At 53.1% G+C, this 14,457-nt stretch overlaps 1 protein-coding gene and 1 non-coding gene across 4 annotated transcripts in view; one reads left to right on the top strand and one right to left on the bottom strand.

Annotated features, from left to right (window-relative positions):
• Nucleotides 1-14,457, bottom strand: part of CARM1 (coactivator associated arginine methyltransferase 1) — a 39,473-nt gene that overhangs the window by 23,825 nt on the left and 1,191 nt on the right. The gene's annotated exons all lie outside the window — the stretch shown is intronic.
• Nucleotides 12,163-12,264, top strand: LOC134389877 (small nucleolar RNA U13). The gene has a single exon (XR_010024831.1). It is a non-coding gene; the product is annotated as a small nucleolar RNA U13 (small nucleolar RNA).

Genomic DNA, 14,457 nt, shown 5'->3' with positions numbered 1-14,457 from the left:
AACTTCTCCTCCATCCCATACCCAGCAGGGAGAACCAAGAAGGAAAGTGGTTAAAACGATGAGCTTTGGCGTCAAGGAGGACTTGGGTTCAGGGCCAAACTCGCTGTGTGACCTTGGGCCTTGGTTTCCTCATCTGTTCAGTGGCAGTTAAGACACATCCCAAGGAGTGAGAGGACATAATCCAGCCAGCACCAGGGCCCTATGCTGGAACCGCCCTCCCTTCCATCCCTCCCACGGGGATTCCATGATCACAGAGGCAGTAGTAAGTGGCAGATCAATGCCTGTCTTACAAGCATACCCCAACCCAGGAATCTTAGCTGGCCTAGCCTCCCTCTCCAGCCGTAACCTAAGCCAGACCCTCCCTCAGGCGCTGTCCTCAGAGAAGATCAGAAGCAGCTGCTGCCACACTCTGCCCAGCCCCGGGGTATCTGAGGACTGTGAGGTCACCCTGGGCTCTTCTGGCCCAGCCCTGCCCTCCGGGTGAATCCCAGCTCCTCCTCTGGAGCACCAGATCTGGGAGCTCCGGGGCATGGCATGGCAATTGGTCAAAGACTTCCAACCCAGAAATCCCCCTGCAAGGCCATATCATACAACCTCTACTTGCAAACATCTGCAAAGACATACCTAGAAACAAATAAATCCGAAGCAACAGAAAACCTAAATACCCATTAAATGAATGAATGAAGGTGCAGCCAACTAAAAGAAAGACTGATCTGTAGACACAGACGTGAAGGTGACTGAGCCACACTATTAAGGAGAGAGAAGTGTAAAATACATGCACCACAGGTGTAAAAATGAGAGCGGGGGAGGGACGGCATGCATGGGGCTTGCCTAGAAACACAGTGACTTCAGGGGCTGCCTGTACTTTCAATCCACACCCTCCTCTCCCACTGTTTAAATGTGCGTAACTTGAAGCTCTGTGGGTAGAGATTTACGCAAGCGTGCCTGTGTGTGCCTGAAAAACCAAGGTCGCAGGCAGTGTGGAAGCATGATGAGGCTGACTTTTCATGTCACACCCTCCAGAGGGGTTTGAATTTCTACCCAGTACACGAAAGATAGCAGACAAAAGGCAATCGCGACAGCGGAGGACAGCAGGGGAGACCTGGCATCCATGCAAGTAGTCTGCCCCCTCCCACACCCTGCCAGTGGGCAGGCCTGACTTTGGAGCGCACCCCCACCATCATCTTTCAGGCACTGCCATATGGGGGAGGGTGGTGGGAACAGGCCCTGAGCCTCTGCTGTGACACAGCTGCCCCACACCCACCCGGTGGGCCCACAGTGGGCATGATGGAGGTGGGGCAGCCGTCACCTGGGAAAGCCCTCTCCTTCCCCCACCAGGAACCCCAGCTCTGGGGTCACTTAGACCCAGGTTTGAACCTGGGCCCTGCCACCTACAAGCAAGGGACCTTCACCTAACTCCCTAAACCTCAGCTTTATTGAAATAACGCATTGCTCAAAGAGTGTTGTCATGACTATGAACACACCCCATGCCCAGGTCAAGACCCATGGGCACACAGCAGGGTGGTGTCAGCACAGAATGCCAGTCTCAGCCCCCAGGTCCCCAAGGTACTCTGGCCCAAGGCAAAGAGCAGAGAGGAGACCTGGAGAGAATTCTGGACGCAAGACCACGGTGGGCCCAAACCTGTCCCCCATGTGGCCACCCCCGACCCAGCCTGATTGGACCCCTTGGGTTTACAGCCCCAGGCTGGGCACACTCCTTCAGGCCAGGGAGCAGCCATTTGGCTGGGTGGCTGACAGTGGGCTCTGCTTGGGAACCTCCTTGATTGTAAGCTTCGCAGGTGACAGGTTAGGTTTTCTGACTTGCAGTTAGTTAGCTAAGCTCACCTCAGGGGAGGGAGACCTGATGGGGAAGGCCCTCCACTGTCTCACCAATGTGTTATTTCTTAAAGGGGGGGGTGGAAAGTGCACAGGCATTTGACATATGAATCTTTCTTCCTTTGACAGTATTTCATAATAACGAACAGCCACCTTTGCTGGCCCCAAAGGCTGACTGTGGGGTCTGGGGTTGGCCATTTACAGAGCAACTCACAAAGTCAAAAAGATAAATCTACCTCAGGAGAGTCCCCCCCACAGAGACTACAGGCTTCCGGAATCCAAAAAAACGATCCTGAAGTCACCCAGTGACAGGATGCTAGGAGGCAAATGGGCAGGGCCAGGTGACAGTGATGTCCTGGGGGTTTCCTGTGGTATCTTGGCAAGGCCAAAGACCCCATGGCCCCTGGTACACTACTTGGGCCACTGTCTCCCACCCACCACCCACTGCTGGCTCTGCTCTCAGAAGACTGCTGGGGATGGCACCTGAGAAACGCCAGGCCAGGTCACTCAGTGCAGAAGGCCTCGTGCTGGGGACACCCAAACCTTACAAATCTGCAAGTGGTTTCAGAGGTTCGAGGCCTGGAAGGGACACTCAGCAGGGGACTCCACGAGGGGCAGAGGCCAGCCCCACCTTTGGGGTTAAAGGCTTCCCCTGAGGGCCTGGTCTGGACTGCAGGTGTGCAAAAGGGGGACCCCAAGAAGAGAAGGACAATACAAAGAAAGAGCCTAGCTTTTCCGAGAATGCTCAGGGCACTGATTTGGGAGTTACTACATGCAAATGTCTCCTCATCCATGCTAATCAGCGGCTGTCCCCGCTGCCACTGCCGCTGGGGCTTTGTGAGCTACAAAAGGCACAGCAGATGTGTGCTGGGGTTCCTCAGCCCTGAAAGCCCGGGAGCTTAGTGGATAATTATGAAAAAGGGGGGCAAAGCAACAAAACCGACCCACACCAGCAGCCCCCCATGCTGGGCTGCTAGGCCGCACTCGCCTGGCCTTTCTTCTCCAACAGAGACTTTGAGGCTGAGATTCTGGAACGCCAGGTAACAGTCTTAGGCACTAGCTGTGTGGACCCTGGGTTAATGCTCCCAATAACCTCCCTCCAGGATGCCCTTAACCCCATATTCCAAGGGGGGAAACCAAGACACAGGGCAATGACATGCTCAGAGCAGCTTGGCCTGGGAACCCAAGAAGCTAGTCCAAAGACAGCCAAACCCCATCCCAGCCAGAAGGAGAGTCTGCCTGGGAAGGTTGTTAGGGGTACACTCAGGGTGCTGGGAATGACACAGCCAGGGCAGAGCCAGACCCCATTGATCCCGAAGCCTTACCACTACAGGGGCGCAATTGAGCCTGCCTCCTAGGGCTGGAAGGGGGTCCACCAAGGGCCCCCACCGCCTACACCACATGGCAGGAACTGGGCAGAGGGGACACTTACAGAGGTTGTGAAGTCAGAGTTGGAGTGAGGCTTGTTAAGGAGCAGCAAGAGGACCCCAGGCTGCAGAGGGGGACCAGTTCCAGAGCAACTGGCCTCTCACTGCTGCCGGGGACAGTGTGCCCAGCGCAGGAAGCTGAGGTGGGTGCCTGCCCTCGGGCTAGCCAAGGGGCCTCAACCCACAGACCAGGGGTGGCTCCGGAGAGACCAACCTGGAGGAGGCGGGAGGATGAGGCAGGGGCAGCCTAGGTGGAGCATGACAAACAGGGGAAATTGCAGCTGGGGCGGGGAGAAGCTGCCCTGGGGCTGAGGCCTGCTTGGAGTGGGGCCTAGAGCCCAGAGGAGGAACAGGATGTCCTGGGGCTGAGCTGCTGGAGGAAGGGCCTCCACCAGGCCCCTGGGGGCTCGGAGAGCCCCTCTGGCCCCACCCTGGCTCAGAGAACAGGATGTTTGAGTTAGGAGGGCTGCCTCCTGCCCTGGGGCCTGCAGGCTGCCTCACCAGATGTGATTCCAGATGTGGCACAGGTGAGAGGGGACAGACACTGCCTGACAACACAAAGAATCGGCGATGAGGCAGGAATGAGAGGAGCCTGGCTTTGAGGAGCTCCAGAAGAGTCTGTCATGGTTGATGCAGTGATATAGGACAAGGACCAGACGGGTGGCAGGGACAAGCCTTGCATGGGTGCCTTATCCCTGACAGATGCTAAGTTTACTTTTCACCACACTGACCTGTGGAGGAATCAGAGGCTGGGAGAAGTGGGGTGAGGGGTTGCAGGGCCTGGTGGCCGGGTGGCGGCCTCAAGACCAAACCTGGGTTCATACCCCACCTCTGCCCCAGACCTTTCAGTGCCTCAGTTTCTTTGTGTAAACAAAGGAGTGAGCTGTGGCTACTGGGGCTCCCTGCCAGGCTGACCTTCGGGGCTGGTCTGATGGTCAGACCAGTCAATGAACGTAAAGTGCTTGGAAGGGGGCCCACCTGGCACATCACTCGTACTCAGCAAACATTAGCTACGGTAGGGCCTGGGAGTGCCAGTGAGCAGGGACATGGGGTAGAGGAGGGAAAAGGAAGAGCCAGGCACTCTGATACCCCCACCTGGGGGGTGGCTCGAGGACTCAGACACAGACACAACAAAAATCTAGAAGCTCCAGCCTGCCTTCTCCTTCCGCTCCAGCTCAAGGGAGAATGTGGTGGCGAATTCTCCAGGATGTCCCTCTGGGATCTGCAAGAGGTCCCCCAACCCGTCTTTGGTTATTATTCACATGCCACGGCGGGGCAGGCAGGGGAAGCTGTGGATGACCGGCCAGTCTCCTCTTAGCTTATGTTGCCAAGCAGGATTCTATACTTGAAACCATCACGCTCTTATGTGTGTAGCGCACCCAGAGAAAATGAACCCCGGCTCCAAACACAATCAGCAGCAGAAAAGACCTGCCAATGATCTTAAAGACAAACAGCCCAGGCCTGCTCTTGCCAAAGTGGTGGGTAATGAATCGCTTTCAACAGACAAAAAGGTGGAATAAAAGGGGGTTCTCCCGGTGGGGGGCAGGGTGGGGACAGAGCCCCCCAAACCAGTCTGGACCTGTTTTCGAGAATGCCCTGCCTGGCAGCAAGAGAGGAGCAGACGGGAGAGGAGGGGCTACGGCCCCACTGAACAAAAGCCACCCAGAGGGTGAGGGACCAGTTCTGTCTCTGGCTTTGGGTGGCGGTTACAATAGTGTCCACAACTGTCCAGCACCTCAAACAGAACACCTGAGGCCTGGGCATCTGTGTATGTTGATTAAAAGGAATTAAATAGATAGTAAAGAGAATAACCACCACAGGAGACACCTGAAGGCCACAGAATCTGCGGACCCAACTCCTTCAGGCCTAATCTCAATCGCCTTCACTTTCCTGGTTGTCGGGGAACAAGGGTGGCAGTGGTGGTGGAGTTGGGGACCCCAGATTCTTCAACCAAAAATCAGAGCTGTGTAGTGTCTAAAGCGGCAGGGCAGCTACCAGGGCAGCTCTGGGAGACGTGAAGGATGCTGAGGGCCCCACCCTGAAGACTATTCCTTGGACTCTGAATCCTGAAGCTTCCCCAGAGTGAGATAATGGGAGAAGGTCCAGAGTGTGAAGAAGAAAGCCTTGGGGACAGATAAACCTCACAAAGGGAAAGGGGCTCCCTCCTGAGTCACTGCGGACAACGAGAGACTCTCGAGCAGGATTTCCAAGGGTGCTGCTCTGAGCCCCTCCCAGCTCTACCTATCTTGGGGGGTTTCTAATCTGCCCCTGCACCTTGCTGCCCTGACACACCTTCTCTTCCAGACCATACGGCAGGTTTAGGAGACCAATGATATCAGATTGTTATTCACCTGCCCTGACTGTGGGCAGATCCTTAAAACCCCCCTCCATTTTATGGGAGGAAACTGAAGAGGAACTGAGGTCACTTGACCAAGATCACAAGGTCACACCAAGGTAGCTGCACAGCTTATGCTAATCATGACCACCAGCAGCTTCCAACACAAAGAGGATGTGGAGGTCCAGGAGGGGAACGGGAATGCACGGGAGCCAGTGACGGCCAAGCCGGCCCTGCTGGAGAGACAGGGACCCTGGAGAGACAGAAGCACATCCCGCTGCCCCGCCTCATCCCGGGACTTCCCTCCTTCCCACCTCAACTCTCTCTGGCTAGGCCAGCCTTTCCCCTGCCCCTAATGCCATTCTCTTTGTGGGGGCTCCCTGGGCCATATCCCCAGCAGTGGGGAGATGGGGTTCCTTGTCCACTTTCTCTCAGCTCCCCAAGACCAGGAGTGCACCAGAGCTGGGGACTGTGTCTGACTTGCACAGGCTGTGTCTATGGTCCAGGCACAGATATTATCCTAGTCAAGGTCACCCTCCACCAGTTAAGCCCCTCACGGAATCCTCCCCACCAACAGGAAGATGAGATTTGGGGCGGCCAAGGTATCCATCCATGATTTGCCCTGCTAGGAAAGGACGGGGGTGGGGCAGAGCTGGGCTTGAGCCTGCCTCAACAAGGGTCTCTTCTCTCCAAGTAACTCTTGGAATAAAAGCCACACCCCTTGTTGGGGCCCACCCCTCCCCTGCTCCAGCCACACTAGCCGCTCGGCTGCCCTTGGCCATGCTAGGCCACAAGTTCACTCTCAGAGCAGGTCTTCCCTCCTGCTGGGGGAGGTACCATGCACTAGAAACTACTTTAAGCACTTTATTCTACCAGCTCACCACTCACAACAACCCGTTAAGGGAGATGCTGTCAAGATCTCCATTTTACAGCTGAGGAAACTGAGACACACAGCAATCACGTGGATGGTGAGGAGCAGGGTCAGGACCAGGCTGCTGGCTCCAGTCTGTGCTCTTAGCCACGAGCCTCACTGTGCCTCCTGTCTCATCTGCTCTTCTCCACTGGCTTTAATGCCCCCTCCTGAGCAGGGAGGCCTTCCTTGACCAACCCTTCCCCCTCTCAATAGAGCCCCTCAGCTCATTTCATGTTCCCTGAGGCACTGGTCACCACTCGGAACCAGGGAGTTTAGGTGACTGCTGATTTAGCGCCTGTTGCACAATGCCCCCAGACCCACGAATGTTGGACTGTGCATTTATCTCTGGTGTCACTGAATCCGCAGCTCCTAAAACAGTACCTGGCACACAGCAGATGCTCAGGGAATTTTTGCTGACTCTTGAAAGCTGGAAGAATGGTAATTACTGCACTAAACAGGCAGGAAGTTCACTCTCCACACATATTTCTGGTTGGATGAATGAAAAGGCAGGTCTACCCAAACCTTCTGTGGGCCCTGCCACCGGGGAGAGTGGGAAAGGTCGGCTTCCCCACCTCTCTCCACCCTCCCCCTATTCCAGACCTGCCATCTGGCGGGGGCTTCTCCCCCGCCCCAGCCCTCCAGGGGGCTGCTCTCCGAAGTCTCCTGTGACCTCCTGATTGATGTCACCTGTGACCTCCTGATCGGAAATCCAGTGACTGCCCCTCGGCTATGTGCTGACCTCTGGCAGCCTCTCCTTTCTGCCTTTCACAGCTTCTCCCCACCCTGGAGAGGCAGCCCCGCCCTGCCCAGGGCCCCCACTTCCCCCTCTCATGGCCCCCCAACCCCTTACCAGCCAGGGACACCCTTCACTACCCAATCTGGTGCTGTACCCCAATAACCTTCACCCTTTCTTGGGTCACAGATCCCTCTTCTAATCTAATCAAATGTGGGGGAGGCTTTGCGCAGAAAAATGTGCAGAGAATCCACATCAACACTTACTTGGAGCCAGATGCACAGGGCAAAGCATTTCACGTGTGTTCTCTCGCTTCTCCATGACAGGGATATTCACTGTCACCCGCTTTCCATAGTCAGGAAGAGAAAGTGAAGCCTGGAGGCTCCTCCAACATCACAACCACTGATGCTTGTCCTTCGTACCCCTGTACGAAACTGTTCAGTTTTGAGGGGGCTCATGTTCCCTGCTGGGGGGGAACATCCACAGACCAAATAAATAATCCTAGCTCTGAGCTGACTGAAGCCTCTCCTGGCCTCTACTCTCAATCTGGAGCAGCCAGGTCTGTCTCAGGTCAGAGCCTCCATCGGCCCTCTCTCCTCTCTCCTAAGGGGCTACTTCCCCTGATGGCCTGGCAACTGCCTCCCCAGGTTCTACAGCATATCCCAGATGCAGAGCGGGCTCCCTCAGAAAGGAGCCAAACCTGCCATCGAAGGTCTCCAGAGCCTCTCCCATCTGCTAAATCAACCTGGTCTAAGTGCCTGAGCCCTGACATCTCAGAGTCACCAGGTGAGTTCATGCCACACCCTTCTCCTGTCCTGTTGAAAGACCCTGCCTCCTGATCCAGATCCCCACATGGAAGGCCAGTGCTTGGTGACCAGGGACTGCTCACGGTGTTGGCCAATTTCCACTTATGATCTTACAGCAGGGCCCCCAACTGCCCCGGAAGGGGGTCCACAACCCCTTACCTGTCACACATTTTGGATTACAAACTTTTCAGGTTTTATAAAAGTAACAAGGTACACATAACTGATATTATCCCCAGCAGTCTCAGCAACATCCGTAACCAAGCACGCCTTCACAGCAATACGCGTGAATAGTCATACTAAATTGGATACACAGAGATTATAAAGAGCCCCACGTGGCAGCTCATATTTTGCTTGTCAAATGAAAAGCAAAAATCAGATTTGCAGAACTTCTCGATTTCCAAACTGCCCAAGAGGGTCACGCTATGAGACTCTGCAGGGCCCTGCAGAGGCGAGGAAGGGGTGGGGCCAGGAGGCGGGCATGGCGTGGGGAACGGGGCCTGACACCGGAAGCCAGGCCACCTCGGGACTCCCTGGAACAGTAGGAGGGGGTGGGTCTAATGCAGGCAGAGGGTAAACGACATTTATCCACATCTGATGGAAACCTGGGTTCAGAAAAATGCTTCTCTATTTGAAGAAACAAACCAGTGCAAGTGAGGGGACAACTGGCAGCTGGTGCAAGACCTCTGTGTCGGGGCAACGGTGAGCAAGGAGGGAACTCAGGCCAGTGGGACAACATGCCCCTCCTGAAGTTGGCACCACCATCCGCTTGGCTTCAGGGCACAAGGCCCAGGGTTGTCAGGCTTTCCAATTTTTCAGAAGTATAAAGTCAGATTTTGATGTGAAATCAACCGGTTTTTAAAATACTGGAGGGCTCGCTGGTTAACTCGGTTAGAGCACCGTGTTGCAACGCCAAGGTCAAGGGTTCGGATTCCCTTACAGCCAGTGCCAAAAAAAAAAAAAAAAAAAAAAAAATACTAGCATCTATTTTGATTGAACTGCGACAACTATGCAGGCAGGTCATTCACTACCCCTGGTCACGGTTCTTATCCCTGATGGCTTCAGTAGAATTAACCTTCTGTTCCAGAGCACTACTTTTGAGCTCTGACTCCCTTCTGGAGCAGGCCAAGGTGAAACCATTCATTTACATTCCTGTTACGCTCCTTAGTCTGGAAGCTCCCTGAGGCTTGTCTCTCCCTACTCCAGCAAACCAGGTATTTTGTTGCCAGAGCAATCCTCAGTAAATACCATTCTGATCACATTAGGCCCCTGTGAAAAAGGGCGTGCATCTTGTATCCACATACAGGAAAAAGGTCCCATAGCTTGTAAAACGCAATTTGGTCCCAACCTTGTTTCCCTCTTCAGCTCCTCTGTTCCTCAGAGGGGACCCTTCGCTCCAAGCCAGGAGGTTGTCCCCATCCCCCATCCACTTGAGCATCTCTCCATAACAGAGAAATGTCCTTCCCAACCCTCTCGCCAGGTGCACATCCTACCCACTGCAGCTAGGGTGACTCTCCCAGTATGATCTCCCATTCTCCCAGAGAAACAGGGGCCCTGAATTTAGCTGAGCACATGGCTATTGGGATGAAGGACTACATTTCCCAGCCTCCCTTGCAGCTGTGGTGGCCAGGTGACGAACTGTAGCCAATGGGGTGGAAACAGAAGCCCTTTGAGCCAGCTCCCAGGGAACCTCCCTTAACAGCCATCCCTTCCTTTATCCTGCTGTGTGGAAACCAGGGTGAAAGGGCTGGACTCCAGTAGCCATGTTGAACCATGAAGACAAGACCTCACCTTAGGAATGGTGGAGGGGAGTTTGCTGGAAGGACCTGGGTCTGAGGACTTTCTCCACACCAGCCCTGGAGACACTGACACCTGCCAACGTCCACTCTATGTATGAGAGCACAAGAAATAAAATGCCATCCTGTTTAAGACGCTGCTACTCTGCATCTCTGTTATGCATGGACAAACTGACTCCCGACCACCTTCCCTTCACTGAGTCACATACCACATGCAGTAAGGTGGTGCCCAGTAGCTCTTGAACTCCAAAGCTAGCTCTGCCTGCCAGCCATGTCACTTCAGCCGTTCAAATCCGTTCACCTCTTTTTCCACCAGTATGGAAACAAAATGGGACTGGCATCCCTGCCCCACATGGATGCTTTAAAGACCAGTGGTGGGCCAACCTGTGGCTCACTTGGGAGAGTTGTGGTGCTGGTAACACCAAGTCTATGGGTTCGGATCCCTATATAGGGATGGCCGGTTAGCTCACTTGGGAAAGCGTGGTGCTGACAACACCAAGTCAAGGGTTAAGATCCCCTTATTGGTCATCTTTAAAAAAAAAAAAAAGGACCAGTGGTAACAAACAGCAAGGGACACAACTGGCAGGCCAACTGGCCCACACAATCCTGAAAGTGTACTGTATTCGGCCTCAGCAATGGGGACACTTTACAATCAAAACAAAGAAAGGATTTCTGGTTTCTCTTAAAGTTGGCTGGGGCCAAGTTCTCCACAGTCCCCCTCTCCTCCTGCCTCATTCATTTATCCCAGGGGTCTGCAAGCTTTCCCTGTCAAGGGCCAGCAAGTATATATTTTAAGTTTTGCAGGACACTATGGTCTCAGCTGAATATCCTTCTTTGTGGGTTGTTTCTTTTTTTTAATCAACCCTTCAAAAATGTGAAAGCCTGTCTTACTCTGTATAAAAATAGGCCACAAGGGCCGGCCCGTGGCTCACTTGGGAGAGTGCGGTGCTGATAACACTAAGGTCACGGGTTCAAATCCCTATATAGGGATGGCCGGTTAGCTCACTTGGGAGAGCGTGGTGCTGATAACACCAAGTGAAGGGTTAAGATCCCCTACTTTAAAAAAAATAAAAAAATTAAAAAATAGGCCACAGACCCAATGTGGCCCACAGGCCCTGATTTATATAAATTCATTCTTTCCCATCTGCTCCAGGGTCAAGCACTTGAGTCTGTCAACACAGGTTTACACAGAGTCTGGTACACAGTAAGTGTTCAGTAAATGATAGCGGCCATTAGCAACTCACAGGCACCACTGAAACATGCATGCTCTTCTGGTGTCACTAACTTTCTGATTGTCACCCTTGCTTGACACTGGGCACATGAAGTATTCTGTATCCACCCCCCCCAGCTGTCAGTGTGACTAAAGGAAGTCACAAGGGCCCCCAATTCTGTGGCAGCAGACCAGTCTTCACCTTCTGTTGACAAAGGGTTTTTCTCTGGGCTTTCCACACCCTGGCATGCCCCCCACAAACTGAAATTTAGCCCCCATCAAAGCCTGTCTTCCTGCACATCTCTTCTTAGCCAAGGGGGTGGGGAGAGTCCGAAGAACCAGCTAAATTGTCTCGTGCTGACCAAGAAAGGAAGGTGACACAGTCATCTCCAGAAAGGATGTCACTGGGCTGAGGAACTGAGAGTTCGTTCTGCCTTGCCCCAGGCACCTCACAACAGGCTTCCCTGAGAAGCTGCCCTCCTTCAAGGGGAAGGCAGCCTGCATCCAAGAACTCGAGGCCCTGCCAAAGCTTCCTCAAGGCCCGGGAAAATGGCCTGTTTCTGGTAGCTGCCATTTGGCAAATCCCAGGGATGCAGGCCAGGGTGACTCCAAATAGCAAGGGGGAGGGGACCTTTCACTGAAGAGTGACAGGAACGGGACCTTTTGCAGCTGTCATCTGGCCTATTGGAGGGTGCAGACATCAAGGAGAGAGGGTGTAAGTCCTGTTCCCATATCTTTCCCCAGGCCCTACCACATCAGGCACAGGTTGTGGCCCAGGAGTCCCTCCCCTATTCCCATCACTGAGAGTGCAAGACAACTGGGCGGCTCTGCAGTGTAAGGGGCTCCCCTCCTACAAAAGCCAGCTCTTCTCTATGCCACATCAATGACATCACTGTAGACTTCTGAAAAAATATTTACCATTTGCCAAATGCTTGCTACACACCAGACACCCTGCTCCACACACCCAATGGACTTCACCACATTCCTGGGCCCCAGGTGGCATCATTTCCATTGCAAGGGAGGAAACTGAGGCTGCGTGCAGGTGAGAGTTGCTGCATGCAGGTGAAGAAACAGGCTCAGAGAGGTGAAATGGCTAATTCGAGAATGAGATCCTTTCTTGGTTCAGAAGTGTGACGGATAGGTTTTCACGCTATTGTGTGAGATGTGCCTCCTTCTAAACCTTGTTACGTCAGCACGTTACCAGTCTAATGTTAAAAAAATAAAAATAAAAAGGCTGGCCGGTTAGCTCAATTGGTTAGAGCGAGGTGTTATAACACCAAGGTCAAGGGTTCAGATCCCTGCACCAGCCAGCTACCCGCCCCCCGAAAAAAAGGCTGTGTAGCTGATCACCTGCACCTGTCAGACTCCACCTTCAGGGCCCTCATCAGCATCCAAGGAAGCCCCTGGTCCACCTCTTATATGTAAAGCACTGGGGGATTTGTGCAGGTGTCCTGGCCGACACTCACTGTGTCCCCACCCACACACAGATTGATATCCCAAGAACCTAGAAGCACAGGCAGGTGGCAGCACCCCACCTCGTGACCAACAGGTGAGCATCAGGATGCCTTCTTGCATTCAGGCCCCCAAAGGGTCCCAGTGGGGAAACACTAAAGCCGGGGAAGGAAGGCCATCCCAAGAGAAGGCCTAAAGCTCCTGGCAGCCTGGTTCACACCTGAGTCATATGGGGGAGCTCCCCTGTGGTCTGCCCAGCAGCCACGTACACCCAGTGGCTGGACAACCTTGGACCTTTCCCATGGGACTGTCGGCCAGTGTGCTGTGCCCACCAGTCAGCCCTCCTCTCAGATGTGGGAACCTGCAGCCAACACCCCAGCCCTGGGACTGTGCGCTCACTGGACACACCAGAGCAGTTCCTCCTTGTGCTCCCGCTCGGTTCCCGCCTACCCAGGAACAAGTGCCATCTTGCCCAAAACAGTCACCCAGCCAACTCAGAAGCCACTGGCAGCCCATTACGCAGCAGGTGCTACCTCCAAAGAGGCATTCAATTATTGAACATACGTTTTGTGTCACAGTATCCTGACATCGCCCCATTCTTCCGACAAGGAAACTGAGGTGCAGAGTCCCCCAGCCTGTAAAGCGGCATGGCACAACACTGGGCCACGTAGTGTGACCAAAGAAAGATAATGTACGTCCATGTCCTAGACCTCCAGAATCTGATTTGGAAATAGGATCTTTGCAGATGTAATTAAGTCAAGGATCTTCGGATGAGATTTAGAGTGGGCCCTAAACCCAGTGCCTGGTGTCCTATGAGAAAAGAGAGGACTGACTGGTTAGCTCAGCTGGTTAGACCATGGTGTTATAACACCAAGGGCAAGGGTTTGGATCCCCATACCGGCCATCCACCAAAAAAAAAAAAAAAAAAAGAAAAGAAAAGAACACAGAGACACAGGGTAGAGATGGGAGTGTTGCTGCCACAAGCCGAGCAATGCCTGGAGCTACTGGAACCTGGAAGAGGCAAGGAAGCGTTCTTCCCCAGAAGCTCCAGAGGGAGTGTGGCCCTGCCAATACCTTGATTTCAAACTTCGGGCCATGGACTGACAGACAATACACTCCTGTTGATTTAAGCCACCAAGACTGTGGTAATTTGTTAAGGCAGCCCTGCAAAATTAATACACCCAGCTTTGGATGCCCCCGGAACCCAAGTTCTTAACCCCATGTGAATGATACTTAAGCATAAAGGAAAAAAATTTTTCAGAACCCTGAGAATGTATCATCTGCGACTGGGGATCTATCTCTCTCTTTAAGAACGTATCGGTTATGAATTATCTCTCACAGAGAACTGTTGTCTTTATACTTAGTAACACTTTCAAGAATATCAACAAACAAAAATACAAAATGTAAAAACTCTCCTGTAGTAAGATGTTAAGAATAGGAAAAATTGGGTATGGGGTATATGGGAACTCTCGGCACTATGTTCCCATTAATTCTATAAATCTAAAACTGCTCCAAAAAAAAAAAAAATTTTTTTTTTAAGTTTATTTAAAAAAGAAAACCAACTCTCATGGAACTGCTTTGAGAATGAGCCCTGGGACCCTAGTTTGAGAAAGGCTGTCCCACTTGATTCTGTTCAGGACAGAGCTGTCTGTTAATGCTTGCCAAATGAATGGGCTTGCTTACGATCTGGGGTTTTCTGAGCTTTATTGTCCTCATTTAGATGGTCCAAGACCCCAGCTCTGCCCCAACAAAAAGGTCCACGCTTGGACTCTTTATATTTTCAGAGTCGAGGGGCATGGAGAACCCTATGTGAACCCAATGCTCCTGACGCTTTCCTTTGGAACAGCCCGTAAAGAAAGCCTGTTTCCAAAGTGGCAAAAAATTCGCACGGGGCCAGACCAAGTAAAGGGCCTCCTCACTGGTTCCCCAAAGGATCGTGCAAGAAACCCTGA

The sequence above is a fragment of the Cynocephalus volans genome, chromosome 10, assembly GCF_027409185.1.
Source record: "Cynocephalus volans isolate mCynVol1 chromosome 10, mCynVol1.pri, whole genome shotgun sequence".
Taxonomy (NCBI): Eukaryota; Metazoa; Chordata; class Mammalia; order Dermoptera; family Cynocephalidae; genus Cynocephalus; species Cynocephalus volans.
This window is presented reverse-complemented; position numbering and strand designations above follow the sequence as displayed.